Source organism: Bombus huntii, chromosome 3 (genome assembly GCF_024542735.1).
Source record: "Bombus huntii isolate Logan2020A chromosome 3, iyBomHunt1.1, whole genome shotgun sequence".
Classification (NCBI taxonomy): domain Eukaryota; kingdom Metazoa; phylum Arthropoda; class Insecta; order Hymenoptera; family Apidae; genus Bombus; species Bombus huntii.
Genome location: NC_066240.1, coordinates 11,106,782 through 11,122,478, shown reverse-complemented (window position 1 = coordinate 11,122,478; position 15,697 = coordinate 11,106,782). Strand labels below are relative to the sequence as shown.

The window sequence follows — 15,697 nt, the reverse complement described above, 5'->3', positions numbered from 1 at the left end:
GTAACGGAACGTTACATAAAAAGTTGGCGAGAAACGAAAAACTGTTCTTCGAGAGTCCAAAGTTAAAAACTAACTTCCACGCGTTTAAGTCCCCCTTTTTTACGAAGAATTCTATGTTGGGGCAAACATATCGTAAAGTACGAGCCAGACCTGTACCTCGGAAAACCACTTTTCACGTGTTTGAAACGTCGAAACTGGCGCTAATCTACGACGACGCGACTTTCGTAAGTTGTAACGTAAATATCAAGCGATTTTTTTTCAGAATCAATTAATCTTTTTACCAACGTTCCATTTTTTAAATTACGTTCATGAGAATATGAATTTGCATAAACTTCGCCAGTATGGTAATATAATCAAATTTTTGAAACTTCCCAAGTTTCTTTGTTAAGGTTAAACTTCCTCCACGGTTCTCTCAAATTACAGATCTTTTTTATTTGTACCATTTTCCGCCCGAATTCATCGGTTAATCCCTTCGTTCGCATCACCAGAAAGAAGATTAGGATGAATTGCAAACGATATATTCGACGACTTTATGTCGTCGTATCTAGGTGTTCAAGTTCAAACAGAGAGAAAAACGATCGTGTGGGTTCACGATAAATGCAATTTTTCTTCGTCGATACATCCGGTAATCGATATGGCGTTGGTAAACGGGTAAACGGACGACGACGTCTTTTTTATCATTTTTGCATTATTAATACCCGTTCCAGATACGATCGCGGCTACCGAGCAGATAAATATAAACCGCCGCTTCCTTTGTGCGAACGAAAAATTAGTTTCACTCCATTTCATTTTTCTTAACGTCAAAGAAGCGAAGAAAAATTGTAATCTATGGCTTCGTTTAAGAAAATCTCCACATTGTATTATACATCTTGGACGAACCTTTTCTCTCTTTCATCGAATCGACAACACTCATTTATTCATTACAGAAACGTATTTCAACATCATTCAACGTTCGATGTCTTTCATTTCTCATCATTTTATCTCGATTCCTCTTTTCCTTTTATTTCCTATGTGGAAGAAGATGGTCTACGAGTTGGTCGCCATATTCCAGTTGCTTCTGGTGATCTAACAAAAGTGTTTTGAACAGAAGCTCGTTGGTATCGAATAAAGGATTCATTCACGTGGAAACGATTTTCAAATGGTATCATTTAAAACGAAAAGAAAAAAAAAACGAGATTTTGTACCTTTTTAAATAACATCACGTATTTTTCTTGCCATATTCTCATACTATGATAGAAGAATTTAGTGATGTAATAACACGTACGATCTTCATTATTCGAACTGTAATAAATTAATTTGTTTCTTGATTTTAATTTGTTTAAATTATCATCTAGAATTTTGTTACTAGTATATAACGTCGAACATATCGAAGGGACACATGCGTCACAATATCACCGGCGATATAGTTAAAAGTTACAAGTTAGAAGCAAATTAATTATCGTATTAATTAAGTATCGTATATACACAGCTGAAGGTACCTCTGTTGGAATACAACGATATTACACACATAGAGACAAAAATAGTCTTATACAGACACTTACACAGGTCATACTCACTACTGTATAGAGAGTGGGGTTCAAAATCTTTTAAGGGACCATGGGTCATTACGTCCAGTCAGTCTGAGAGTAACTGGCCAACTGTCAACAATCCATAAATTCTTTACCTGCACACTTTGTTAATTATACCATATCACTCACTTATATTTTAAATACATTTGGTTCTAATTCTGTTTAATAAATATCACCTAATATTATTTCAACATAAACATTGTGTCTTCCACAGATTACTTATCTTAATTTTAAGATTAAATTCTAACAACCTCCTTTCAATTTTTTCACTTAAACAGTATCATGACGATCTATCTCCTACTGTGGTGCAAGAATACGACAACAAGTATCTATATCAAAGGATACGAAATAACTCTTGTCTTTAAGACAGAAATGACACTTTTGAAACGTCGTTTACATCAGTAAATTCTTCGTTTCATATCCGATTTGTTCCTCTTGTACTTTGTACTTTTCGTTAAACCATCGGAACCAACTGAAATATCCTGAGCAATCCAGTAAATATTATTGTCTCTTTCTCTTTCTCCATACTTTCTTTCCTTTAAAAACTGGGGCTTTTCCTTTTCATAAACCACGGATCGACCATGGTCGATGAACACCGGAGAGACTGGAAGAAAATCGTTCACAAAAATCAGGCAACGTTTCTGCCCGAGTTTCGCCACAGCAACGATCCACCAACGAAAAGCGAAATACAGAGTGGAGGGGTGGGCGGATGGGGGAGAGATAGAAAGAGGAAAAGGAAACACAAACGCATTGACCAGGAAACTCCGACATAACGGTTATTTGCCACTTCATTTGGCTCGGATGCAACGTGCTTTCGATCCGTTCGATGGCAGTGCGCTTCGTCGAAGAGTTTCTATCTAGGAAGTTGGCTATCGATGGTTGAAAAATGCGTTTTCGACCAATAACCACCGCCAGGCTGATACAGGATGACGAGCAGCCCTTGATTCGCCGATTACCATCCATGGAATTCTTCATGCACGTATCCACGCCGCTCTGTTATCTATCGCGTCGACAGGACAGGAAATTAACTCCATCACAGTTCGATGTAACTTGCGAACTTTTTCCTCGTCTCTTCCTTTATCATCGTCGAAAACTATGATTCGTTTTGGCTAATGGAAGATCCTCGAAAGCTTGGTTTTTTGCTTGGTGAGCTTGGAGTATATTTTCGTTGGTTAGACAGTAGAATGGTTCGGTTTTCGTCGAGGGTTGTAGTGGATTGTGTGTTTGATGAACTTGGAATTGCTAGGAGAATTGTGTACGATTACTTGCTTTAGAGACTTTCGTGCTTTTTTCCACTGGACGTTATTGTTCTTTTTTTTTGTAATTAATTTTTTGCCTTCAGATAGATTGACATGACGACGGTAAAAGATATCGTTAGTTGTGTATTTGACGAGGAGAGGATAAAGTTGGTGAAAGGTCGGTATAGTTTATGACTATTTCTCTTTTACAACATAATTTGTATCTTCGGTCAAGCTGATATAATCATTTCTTTTTTCTTTTTGTATTCAGCGAGGAAGGATGGGGTTGGTGGAAGAACAATGGCTACCTACTTTATGTATTTTTTGTCTGTTGTAAAGCTTGTCGTTGTCTGAGTCAAATTCGCGAGTCGTAACAAAATACACATTGAATTAAAAACTATATTTAACAACTGAAAGGTAGGAGAACTTTCTTGACCATCGTATAAATTATGGATCATACTCGTTGATCAAAAGACACAAGAATCTTTTTCAACATCGTATTCGCATATTTGCTCGTATACTTTGATATCATATATTTCTTATATTTGCTAATTAACAGACTCTTTCTCCTCGTAAGACTGTTTCTCCAGAATCAAACAAATTACAAATTAAATCTACTATCACACACGATGATTTAAAAAGAACGAGCTATACATCGACAAAAAAAAGAAGAAAGAAAAAGAAAGGCAAAAATAAATAAATAAATCGTAACGTTTTCCGACCGACCAACAAACAAAACGACAAACATGCATCAATACCAGCAATTCTTTCTCGCCTGTTACCATCAACGTGACAAATCAGCCGGATAGCACATTGAAATCATCGAGGCTCTGTCGTTTTCTTCGACACTCGTTTACCAGGACTCGGCCGCGCGGAACCCTCTTCAATTACCGAATTTATTGTTGGCCGGTCCAGTCGTTCCGGCGAAACTTCCGGCCGGACAAACGAGGTTACGCTTTTTCAGTCGCATCGGTCCGCTCGCTCGTGAAAATTTATCGCATTACAGTCCTAATTCCTGGACCAGGGACAGAGGTCGGGCTATCGATAACAGTCAGCCTCGATATACACACGCGCACAAACCGTCGGACAACGTCGCGTTGTAAAAAGCCTGCACCTTCTTCGTGCAGCAAGTCGTGAGGAAAAATGAAGCCTCCTTTTTCTCGAGTTGCTCCTCGATTTCTGTAATCTGCTGCTCGCTTCCAAAGACGGCGGACAATTCCGAAGGACAAAAACAACCGGTAGAAGGACGTTCTAAACTCTATTTGGTCTGGCGCAACCGAAAGAACGAGAAATGAAACACAGCGGCGGTCCTCACCGCCAGAGTTACGCGGCAAGGCAAAAGCTATTCAGCGAATAATAGCCACCATATTTCCCTTCGTTGTCCACCGCGATAACGGCATTAACGGAGACCGTGTTTTCCATCCTCCGTATCCTCTGTCGCCACTTAAACGGCCGCTTCTTTTTCCAACCCTTAATCTCTCCTCTCTTCCTTCCTCCTCCTTCCTATTATATCTTCCTTAGCTTCTTCCTTCGGTATACTGTTATTTCTTGTCACGCGTCTAGTGTATGTACAGCCGGTGGCTTCTTCCTTTCAGCGGATACGTATGTGTCTGTTCATCTAAGATCTGGATTGACCAACTCGCACATGTGGTATTCCAAGTAAGTCTTGGCGATTATCTTTGGTTGGGAATTTTTAGCCGCTTTATTTACTTGTTACTGGATATCGTCTCATTAGGTCTTGGATCATTCCTAATACGTATATTTCGATGCATCGATTCGTGTTCGGTGGAAATAAATTTTGTAATAATCTCTTATATTTGAGAAAGTGGAAGTCGATGTGTTGCAAGTTCAGTCCTCGTTAACTTTTCATTCTAAGGCTATAGATATGTTTGCTCGATAGATAATTTGATTGAAAGTTTGATGGATGGTAATTATCGTGGCATCGTCATGTTCTATCGGTGACGTGAAATTTTTGATGAATATTTTTGACGAATACAGTTTAATAATGAACATACAGTTAGATTGCATGACGTATCTGTATTATTCTACGCACAGTTTTCATGCTGATTGCTTGGATGCAAATACAATACGATACAATACAAGATAATTTAGAATCATACTTCGAAATATTGATTTCTAATGTTCTTTTTATCTTGTGGGAAATATCTTTGTACGTATAAGAAAGAGGCGTATGTCTTTGGTTATTAGGAAAAGCGATTCCAATAAGATTCTTGCATCTCTTTTTGGCGGAAAAATGAATGATTCTTTGTTTGATAAAGCGCTAAGTAAATGGTTTAAGTGATTAAATTTCGGAAGTTCAAAGCAAAACGAGATGAAGATTCGAATATCCGATCGCACAAAAATAACCGTCCAGATGAATTTCGAACATTTCAATTCACTTCTACATTTACGTTATTTGATCGGTGTATGTCGATGGTACTTTTTCATCATTTGAAATACGAGTATTTTTGGTCAACTTCAATTGTTGACAATGTGTTAATACACTTCACATCGCATACAAAACACATTTAACAATTAAATACATTCCGTGTTACGTAAACTATGATTATAATCGTATAGAATATTCATTTTTACAGTATCAGAGGAAGCCACTATGATGTGAAATGAAATCGAGTGAAACGTATCCTTTAGAAACACAGTTCAAAAGACGTGTTATACATTACAATTTAAAAAACGTCGAGCATTTCTTCTTTAAACATAACTATTTGAAGTTTGAATTCTCCATGTTCTAAAAGACAATATACTTGGGGTCGCGTCAATTTCGTTGCTATATATTTAATCCGGCAATTAAATTCGTGATCGCGCTGTGAAGAAGACTCGATCTTTAAAAATCACAAAAATTCTATTCAAAACTATCTTAAATCACATTATACAAATGAATCGATTTGTCTTTCCAAAATCACACTGGGAAATATTCCAACTCCGCTTCGAGGTAACACAAATCCAGTCGATAGAAAATTACCGCAAGCACATACAAAAATATCTCCATTGTCCTCTAAAATATAAATTCGCTCGATCGAGCGCTTTTGAAAACGTCCCGAATTTTCATTTCGAAACAGCGAAACCGCACCATGAAAGGTATTCCAATGTTCTTTCGAAAAATTACTATTTATTCAGATACGTATAATTTTGTGTGCTAGACTAGATTAGCCGCGTAGTAGTGACACACGTATGTGAATATGAGTGTATGGAAGTATGTGTGTGCGCGGCGTCTCGAAAAACAGATGAACGTAACTGTTTCGTTGGCAGTTTGGTATGGAAGATGGTGAGACAAAGAGAATGCCGAGACGCGTGCAAATGTATATCGACGAAGATCCTGGAAATCGTTTATTAAATAAATCTAAAACTATTTTAATATGAATTCTACGTGTAACCTTAGTGCTCCTTCACTTTTATTTCGGCGATTAAGATTCGCAATTCTCAACAATAACTTTAAATCGACGTACGAATAAGTCGAAGTTAATTTTATACCAAATATTTTATACTACTATCAATCGAGGATATCGCCAGTTGTAACAGACGATATTTTTAAATAGAAACATTGAAAATCCGCGAAAGACTTGTTCCAACTGACGTGTGGACGCAAACTATAAAAGCGTTAGAAGAATATTTATATTTCAAGCACATCCTCAAACTTTACGCGATGAAACGATCCAACATATACACGGATGCCCATTAAAATTCACAGATCCTGTACGTAATCCACTTACCCGCGAACCAACGGTTTTACAATGCCGGCCTTTGTAAACCCAATATCTTTCTCTAACCCCTGGCAACGACGAAACGATCTCTGCATCGATTACGATGTTTAATCCAATTCTATTCCACTTTGTCAAACGGCACAAACGAAAAACATTTACGAGAAGAGCTGCAGAATGTCGGGGCTTAACAATCGCGAATTACGAGGAAAAACAAATTTTCATATATAATAAGGGATACACATTTTGTTTCGTTGGATTCTTTATTAAAACGATATAACCACCAAGCGTACTCTAAAATATCGATGAAAGCTATCCCAAGCCATCAAAGATAATAGAGTGTACTTGAAAAAGCGGTATAAAAGTAGCGCGTAACGTGCAACACGATAAGCTCATAATTTTCTGATAAAAATAACAAAAACCGAAAACCACCACAAAAATACAAGCGAGCAAGAGTATCGTAAAAAGAAGAAGAAAAAGAGAAAGGAAAGAACGTCGATAGAAAATGCATCGTGAATTGACCTCAGCCAGACGCCACGCGGATGAAGCAATTCGCATTCTTTTCTCTCGGAAACCACCCTCCGACCATTCTCTCTTTCTCTTTTTCTCGTTACTTCTCTTCTTTTTCCTCGTGTTGCCTATCGGGCGCGCAACAAAATTGAACGTGATTTTGCCACCGGAGAGCCGGCTGTTTTACATTTTCTAGAACAGTGAGCCGGAAGTCTAGTAATATCGCTGGATCGGCGATGAACGCGGATGAAACGCAGACGCGGAAGAATCGCGGCTGAATTCGCACGCGTTGCGTTCCGTAGCCGAAGAATGGACCAGCCGAGGGGTTTGGACGGGAGCTTGGGTCGTTTCAGGGTTTAGTGATAATTGAATGAGCGAGCGTAGTATCGCCATGGGATTTCGAAACGGTATTGGTGTGTACAAAGCGGGACGCGGACTGAAAAGTTGCACGGGGGAAAGCGCGCGAATCGTTCGTTCCCCGGGAGGAAGAAAAGCCCGTCGAGGTGAACTTCCTGCCGATGCCGGCGGGAGGAAACTAATTATTTTCCGTCTGCCAAGAGTCACCATCTTTTTGCGCTGCAGTAAAACGGGCAGGCTGTTTTCTTTGCTTGTTGATGGAGGTTCGAGTGCTCGGCGGTGGTTGGCCACATCGATTCGATCGAGTGATCGTCGATTGATTGGTTTCTGCAATCGGATGATGAGTTATGGTTTGGGCAATAAGTTCGTTCGTTTTTCATTGACGTATGCGTATTTAAGAACGCCAAGAATGTTGTAAAGATCGTTTAAAGAATGTAAAGATGTGTGTAGCCGAGTCGATGAAGAAACAGGCTGAATAAATTATTTATCGGTTAGGTGAATTTTATATGAAATTAGCAACACTCGACGTGCTCTTTCGAGAAAATCTGGGAACTTCTTACTGAATCATATGGTCGAATAGAATAGTCAAGGATTACAAAGGATAGAATAGAATTCGATTTAAATATTGTTAACGATATATCCACGCATTAATTATGGTATTAATTGTGGTAGTTTTGTGGTATCCAATCGATCGAATGGTTTCTTGGAGTAGCTGATGGTTTATATTATATAATTGCCAATGGCTGAACGTTATGAAAGACAAATTAGTTTGATCTTAAAATTGTTAACGATGTTCCGATATACTAGTTGCATTTGCAAAGCAAATGTTAACAATTCAAAACCACCAAGTAAAGAGGAAAAATCTACGTCCGACTAACGATTCTTTTGCAAAAAGATGTTCATTCGTTGGATCGATGAACGTGATCGAACTTTCTATTCAAAAATATATGCGAGCACGTCAATTTGGTAATCAAGCATCGTCAAACAGACAGGAAACCAACGTCAAACAACAACAACAGCTTCAGTTCCTCTGGCTGGTTGAAGAGAACTCGAGCCAGTCCACATGGTAATCGACGCGAGTGGATGTCTCGCTAAGTAATGCAAAGTGTCTGTGAATAATGCATGCGGCCGCGTGCATTCAGGGACACAGGTGTAAGTAACGCATTAACAAGCAGCGTTAGATAAGCGCGGTGCACGCGGTCAGATATTAAAAGGGCGGTGGTGCACGCGTGAAACCAAACAGCGAAAAATCTCCACACCTGTTCTTCAGACTTTTCGATCTTCAACATCTGGTCGCGTGACACGCTTCTTTGTCAAATCGGTTAACAGCGTGAAACGTGTACACGCTATCAAAAGGACAAAGGAAATTACACGTTTGACCGATCTTCAGCTTAGGATTTTCACAGAATGCGTACTCGCAACCTCAAGATGCTGTAACCAGAGAAAAAATCCACTTGTTCTTTCATCTTTTATTCTCGTTTCCCAAGCGACGTGCCTCTTTTCAATTCGCAACGACACTGAAAATAATCCACGACGTCGTTCATTGTCCGCTGGCTAAATGTTCTTGTATACACATTTAATAAAGAATAATCGTCCGAGGCTTTTTAAATAAGAAACTTGTGCGCTTCGCTGAAAAATATCCGAAGGAAGGAGGTAAAAAGACGAACGCAGCATGGCCAGAGGATTTGCTCTAGAAATTCGCGGTATTATCTTCATTGTCGAGCAGAGAGTAGAGAGGAAAAAGGATTTGTCTCGGAACTCGTTTAACGTTCAGCCCATTGTCTCAGGCAATCGGGGCGGCGTTTAACGTCAATTGCTACGCGTCGGTTAATAAATATCGTTATAGTAGGATTTCTATGCAAATTCATATTTTTCAGAATGTAATTAGGGGCGAAGGAAATAGCTACCTGCAGGCGTGAGAAAAGTTGCTGACGGAAAATTGAAACGAGAAGAAAAACTAGGCAGAAAATTGTTTCACTTATTTACCGATTAATATGGAAAGCAGTATACTTTGAATCTCTTACATATCTTTCAAATTTAAAAATTTCAAATTTCAAATTTCTGTACAAATTTCCGCTTTCCTGTCTTATATTTTTGAGAATGTAATTAAAAACGTGTTACATCGGTAGGAAATTACGTTGTCTATGTAGCAATTACTATAGAAAGTAGCATATTTCGAATATTTCATATATTTCTTTGCGTTATGGGCAATGCTCTTGCAATTTTGCACTTTCAGATCTCCTAAGAAAACGCAGAAAAATTCGCAGTCTAGTTAAAAGTGAGCCGTTCTCAGCGTAGAAGAGGCAACGATGATTTTCCGACATCGATATTCTTAGTCTTGTTATCATCGTGATACCGATTTGCAAGTTTCCTGTCTTGTCGTTGAATCTCTTTGTCTCGAACGAGTATATTCGCGTGCAAGCAGGCGGAGAGCTATCCTCGGGCTAAATATTCAAAAGCAGAGTCGGTCTCAAGTCGAGTTTAATCGAGAATTCACGATACAACATGATTTATGCAACTTTATAGGGTTGATATACGTAGGTACCTACTTGGTGGAATTGTATCGGACAATTTATATTACACAAATTCAGAAAGCTACTTGGATTTTACAAATAAATGATATTATTTGAAATATTTTGAAATTTCACTAGCACTTAATATACAATATAATATACCATAATTGCAAGAATATAATTTAATTAATAAAGAAAGAACACAATTGTGGAAAACGATGCTCGGTTCTCAAACCTACTTGCCATATACATATTTTTATGATCATTTAAAATGACAAATTTCGAACCTAGTTTGCAAATCTGTTCCATCAAATGGAAAACCTTCCATTTGTTGAGGTTGAGGTTCACTGATTGAAGAACGAGTGGACGAATTTGTAATAGAAAAGTATATTGAAACCATTAAAGGTATAAGTTTATGCTGATTCAGATCCTTACTCTCTTAGTGTTACTAGACAATGGAATGATAGCTTATGATAGCAATGGAATGAACCTTATAGCTTGGGCTGGAGGCTACAGGGAACATAAATAGAAATCTGTTTGCTAGTTTCTTTGTCTTTAGACCTTGCAACCCAAAACATAATGTATATTCAAGGGTACAATGATATGCACCGCTCCTTATTTAATAGAATATTACTGTGTAATAGCAATCTCCAGGTCGCGGATATACATAAATAAAAATGTAAAGTGTTTCTTGAAGTAGTTACTTCAACACCATTGAAGACTTTTCTCCCATCAGATAACTGTTCCGGTGTTAACACTATAAAAACTCGAAGAAATATCCCAGAAATAATACATCCTTAATTTAACGTCATTTCAACTTGATTGATTGACTCAATCATTTCTATCGGTTTAGTCACTTTTATATGATACGCAGCTAATACGCAACGCCGGCAACCCTGACAAGACAAGGTTTCATGGTCGTTGAAATAAAAGTGAAGATCGATAGGGTATCGATCGATGGTGTTGTAGGGGTCAACTGAAATACAGACGCGTCTGGCAACATCAAAAGATACAATGATCAAACACGAAGGGAAGAGTGCAGCGAACAGTTGTATAGAGTGATAGAGGCAAAGCCTGAAAAGCGAACCAAGGGGGATGAAAACGCGAGGGCCTTGCCTCTCTGCGCTAACATTCAACCATTCAACGTCGGACCTTCGGCCTCATTAACACGCTGCTCCATCGAAAAAAAAACAAGATTGCACGTGCCAGAACGCAGTTTCCCTCTCTTTGTGAAAAAAAGAAGAAAAAAGAAAAAGAAGAAAAACGGGAGGAACACGGAGTAATAAAAATTTCTGGAATAAAGGGGGCGGTTCATTGAATCGTTGCAACTACGGGAAGAAACAACCTGCACCTTCTTTTCGCGTGGAATAATTTTTCTTGTTCTGTATATGCGCACGATACTTTCTAGAGATTTTGTAGAAATCTTTCGCTTGTACAAATAAAAGTTTTGCGAATATCATGATGGAAGCTAAATTTCTAAGTCGCAACATGACTATTCCATATGTATCTGTATTTTTAAATACACGTTGCCTATACGTTTGCAATTTTTTCGTTTCATAGAAACGCATCAGCGCAGTTTGTTAATGAAACTGAAAGTTTATTTTATGACAGATAAATATTATCCTACTACTAAAGATTTAGTTCTTCCTCTAAACATTATCACGGCTACAGAATATTACAACATTATGATGGATAATTTTCGTTTGATATTTTTCTACCCATGCTTAAATTTCCTATAAATGCATAAAAATCCGTGGTTTAATTACCAGCTTGCCTTTAACGTTATTCGTTATCAAATCGATAATTCGTCAGATTTTCAGCACATAGGTTGGCACGTCTTATGAATTCTGATTAAATAGGTTTCGCGTTGCGGTTAGTAAAATTCTTCTCATCGCCATTGAGATAGCGAACGAGCGGAGAGTCGATCGATCGAAATAGCCGCGGATTACTGGCGTTGCGGATCATACACAGATTAAATGGTTTTTGCTGGACGTTTAATGAGCGCAGATAAATTTTTTTACAAGAGTTTCGCGATAATAAGATAAGGGGGGAATAATTAGATCGCTGAGATTTACGAAGACACAGCTTCCTTTTACGATGAATCATATGGTTCGTTATAATGACCGTGGTAATTAAATTGTTTTTGCTGTCTGTATAGAACTATATAAGACGATATATTGCGTATGTTGTTTCCTTACGATGAGTAATGAGAATGGTAAAGAGCTTCGATCGGTTTCACGCAACATTAAGCTGCGCTTCCTTTTTGATTCGTTTAGGAAAATCATCTTCGATGGTTTTATCGAAGAAAGCGTAACGTGGTTGGACCGATGATCATTCAGTTAACGAGTGAAATCTTTTGCGAAATAAAAAAGTTACGTCATTTGTTCCTTTTCTCTCTTTTTTCTTCTTCCTCTAACGAGAAATATTTTGTAAAATGCAGAGTGTAATGAAGCCAGCTTGTAATAACTTTGGTGAAATTATACCTGCTTCTCTGTAGCCTTGAAATTTTTCATCGTGCGTAGCAAAGCTTCCAGCGTTTACCTGGTTTTATGAAAAAGTTGCATTAGAGGGAAACACGTACCTAACGTTTATTTTATTTGACTAAGTAACGTTTGTCTGGTTGTGAAAGGAACGTTGCCCGTAGAAACGTTGACATTCAAATTGTCTCACGCGCGCGTCTTTCCATTTTCGTTGAAACATCATTCTACAACAAGCAGCACATCGAATCATCAAATTTATCGATCGTGATTATGTTTCTTAATTTAAGGCGATATTAAAAATTAGCACGGTATTGTTCCGGCTTTATAATTCGGAAAGTAATTACTTTCTCCGAGGGGTACACGAAGCTGGAAATTCTCATAAAAAGTGTTCACGATTATTTGTCTGGACGCAATTAATTTCCATTAAAGATACATCGCGCAGAATTAATTCATCCCTTTTGAAATTCTACTAAAGCAGACTTATCTATATTTTACATCGATATATGAAATAACATTTCTTCTTTAAGATTTTTGTATAGAAATATATTTCACGAAGATTATTCAGTCAAATTCGAAATTTCTCTCAGTTTGTCAATTTAATTTACCCGAAAGATCGTCTATTACACAGAATCTATCGGAGATCCTATTTTAAGTGTAAATTCGAAATTGTTCAAAGACGCGTACAATATTGCAGAGGGTTAATTTCGCGCAATTTAGTATATTTTTAACGACAGACGGATTTCACGAGAATTTGAAATATTCGGATATTAAGTTAAAGTCAGAGACGAACACTTCGAGAATTTCAATCTTCCAAACGCTTTTAAAACCGAACATAATTGTTTTAAGAGTTTTAAACTCTCGAATATTTAGAGAATCAACGAATAATAAGAGAAAAAAGAATATGTCTCGGATAATCCATCAATTATGATGCTATCCATCTATCTATCCTTTTATTGGAAATGCCAGGGGATGGCATTATTCGAGCGTGTCGCGACGAGAACTCGTCATGACAATATCGAGAGTAATTAGTTGACATAATAACCACGGGGCGGGCCGTTTCCAAAGTTTCCCAAACGTTGGCAAACGAAATTCTTCCTTAGATTAAATGGCGTCCCTCGCTCGTTCGACTTTTCAGCTACTTCCATTACTCCTTTCGCTCCCTTCTTCGATCCTTTCGCGTTAGAGTTCCGACGTTCTCCGTGAAATGGGAATTAACTGGTCACCGGTCCTCTTCCCGTGAAATGGAAAATCGTAATTGAGAAAAAGAGATCGTATCGCGCGCAATCTGCATCGATAAGAGATTATTAAATGTAGCCGAGGGGATGGCGGTCAATTTAAACGGCGTCGTGAAAACGGATTATCGCGATCGCGCCTTAATTGTGGATAACTCCGTCAACAAGGATTGGAAATATTCCCTGTGAATCTTCTTTTCTCTCTTTCGTTTCATTTATTCTTCGTTTATTCCTTTTGTCCCCTTTCTGCTCGTGTGTTGATCGAGTCATCGAAGAAGAAATTTTCTATTCATCGAACAGCAGTTAAGTTGTCCTGATTCGAACGTGGAAAATGTGTATTGGAAAATATTACTCCCAGCGCATTTTCTTTTCTTTTTTTTTTTCTTTCTTTCGTAGTAGATAAAAATTTGTTGCAGTAGTAACAAATAAATACGAAGACTCTATGGTCTTCTAGGGAAGAACATAGTAAGTCATATTGTGTATCTTTTACAGGAAAGCAGCTTTAAAATTCAAAGTTTTTATTTGACGTTTCCTCCTTTTCTTCTTCTCTTTCTCCTTCTTCCTCACCTGCCCTTCTATCTTATTTTCTTCTTTCGTTCGTACGTGCTTTTCCTATTTTCTCTCCTCTATGTCGAAGTATATGAGGTAGGTACTGTGCGTTGCACGAAAGAAGATCAGCGGATCGACACACAGAGTCACCGTATCCTTCACCGTTACGCGTTGCTGTACCGTGTTCTTCGTACGTGTGCTTATCTGTATGATTGGTTGAGTCTGCACGAAATAAGCAATGAGACCAGCATTCTACTCGCGAGCATTCGAACATCTTCGTTTCAAATGATACGAGGAGTATTTAAAACACGATGTTGATGGTTTTGTAGGGAGATTACACGAGCTCGAATTTCTTCCCACGATCGTTCAAAAACATTCTATATGCAAAGAATATTTTAATTCTAAAAACTCATTTATCTCGCGAGATTCATAATGTGGCGGGATAGACCGGTATAAATTTTACTGAACGAAATAAACATTTTCCAAATTACATACTCGTGTTCCATTACGCTTGCTATCTCATTTTTGTTTTCATTATGCTCGATAATCTCTCGGGGAAAAAATTTCCCATGTAACGAGAGATTATTTGACGTTAAAAATCCACGCAGGTGGAGGGGTGAGATAAAGTATTAAAGCTCGCTTTATAAGTTACCGAGGCCACCGAAATCGTCAAAGGATTTGTTCGTTGGGACATTCAAAGCGAAACATCGCTTTGACAAACGAAACATTTTCCTGGCGACTCTCGTCAATTTGCATTCGATCTGCACGTGTTTCACTCCCGTCAGTGTTCCTCGCTATACGATAAGTACGGCGGGATCAAGGGCCACTCTCGAAAAGCACGATCGATTCGCGAAAATGGACACCTTGCGAGCGAAACAAACTCTCGCGAAAGTTTCTTCGCGTCAAGTTAGAAGGAAATTAAAGCGCGCGGCTCTCGAGGTAGAAACGTGTGGAAAAACGACAACGAGACCCGCTTCGTTCAGCGTGTTTTTATTTAACCTTTGGCGTCGGCCAATTAAAATTCTGTCTGCACTCTGTTTTCCACGAGACCACCGTGTAAACGCGAAAGTTCAACCGATCGTTGTAATTAGAGGGATGATTAACTGAAAGCATCGTGCACGCTTTGAAACGATACGCCGCGTTGTAGATGCGTTCTTGTGAGAACGATTTCGAACAGGCGCGGTTATTTAATACGTTGTCTCTTCTGTTTTGTTACTCTCGACGCGTATTTTTCCTGCATACGAATCCATGCACATGAAATATGGCAAATATGTTTGTTAAAACGTTAGGTTGTCTCGAGGCTCGAGTTTTTAATAAAATTGTCTTGGTTTCGAGGTTTACAGTTTGGTGGAAAATAATATTTGTCAAACTGTTAATTGTGAGAGACGAGGTAATTTCGTTATTCAGGCTGTTAGTATCTGGAAAATAACAAAATCTTTTTTCTTGTTATACGTTGCGCCAAAGTTTTTAATCTCGTTATTATAGAAGTTAATTTTAAATATATTTTATAATTATTAAACGTATTCTATAT

The 15,697-nt window shown here is 38.2% G+C and overlaps 1 protein-coding gene across 5 annotated transcripts in view; it reads right to left on the bottom strand.

The window, feature by feature from the left end:
- The window catches only part of LOC126863736 (nephrin), a 486,143-nt gene that overhangs the window by 29,696 nt on the left and 440,750 nt on the right, over window positions 1-15,697 (bottom strand). The window lies entirely within an intron of this gene.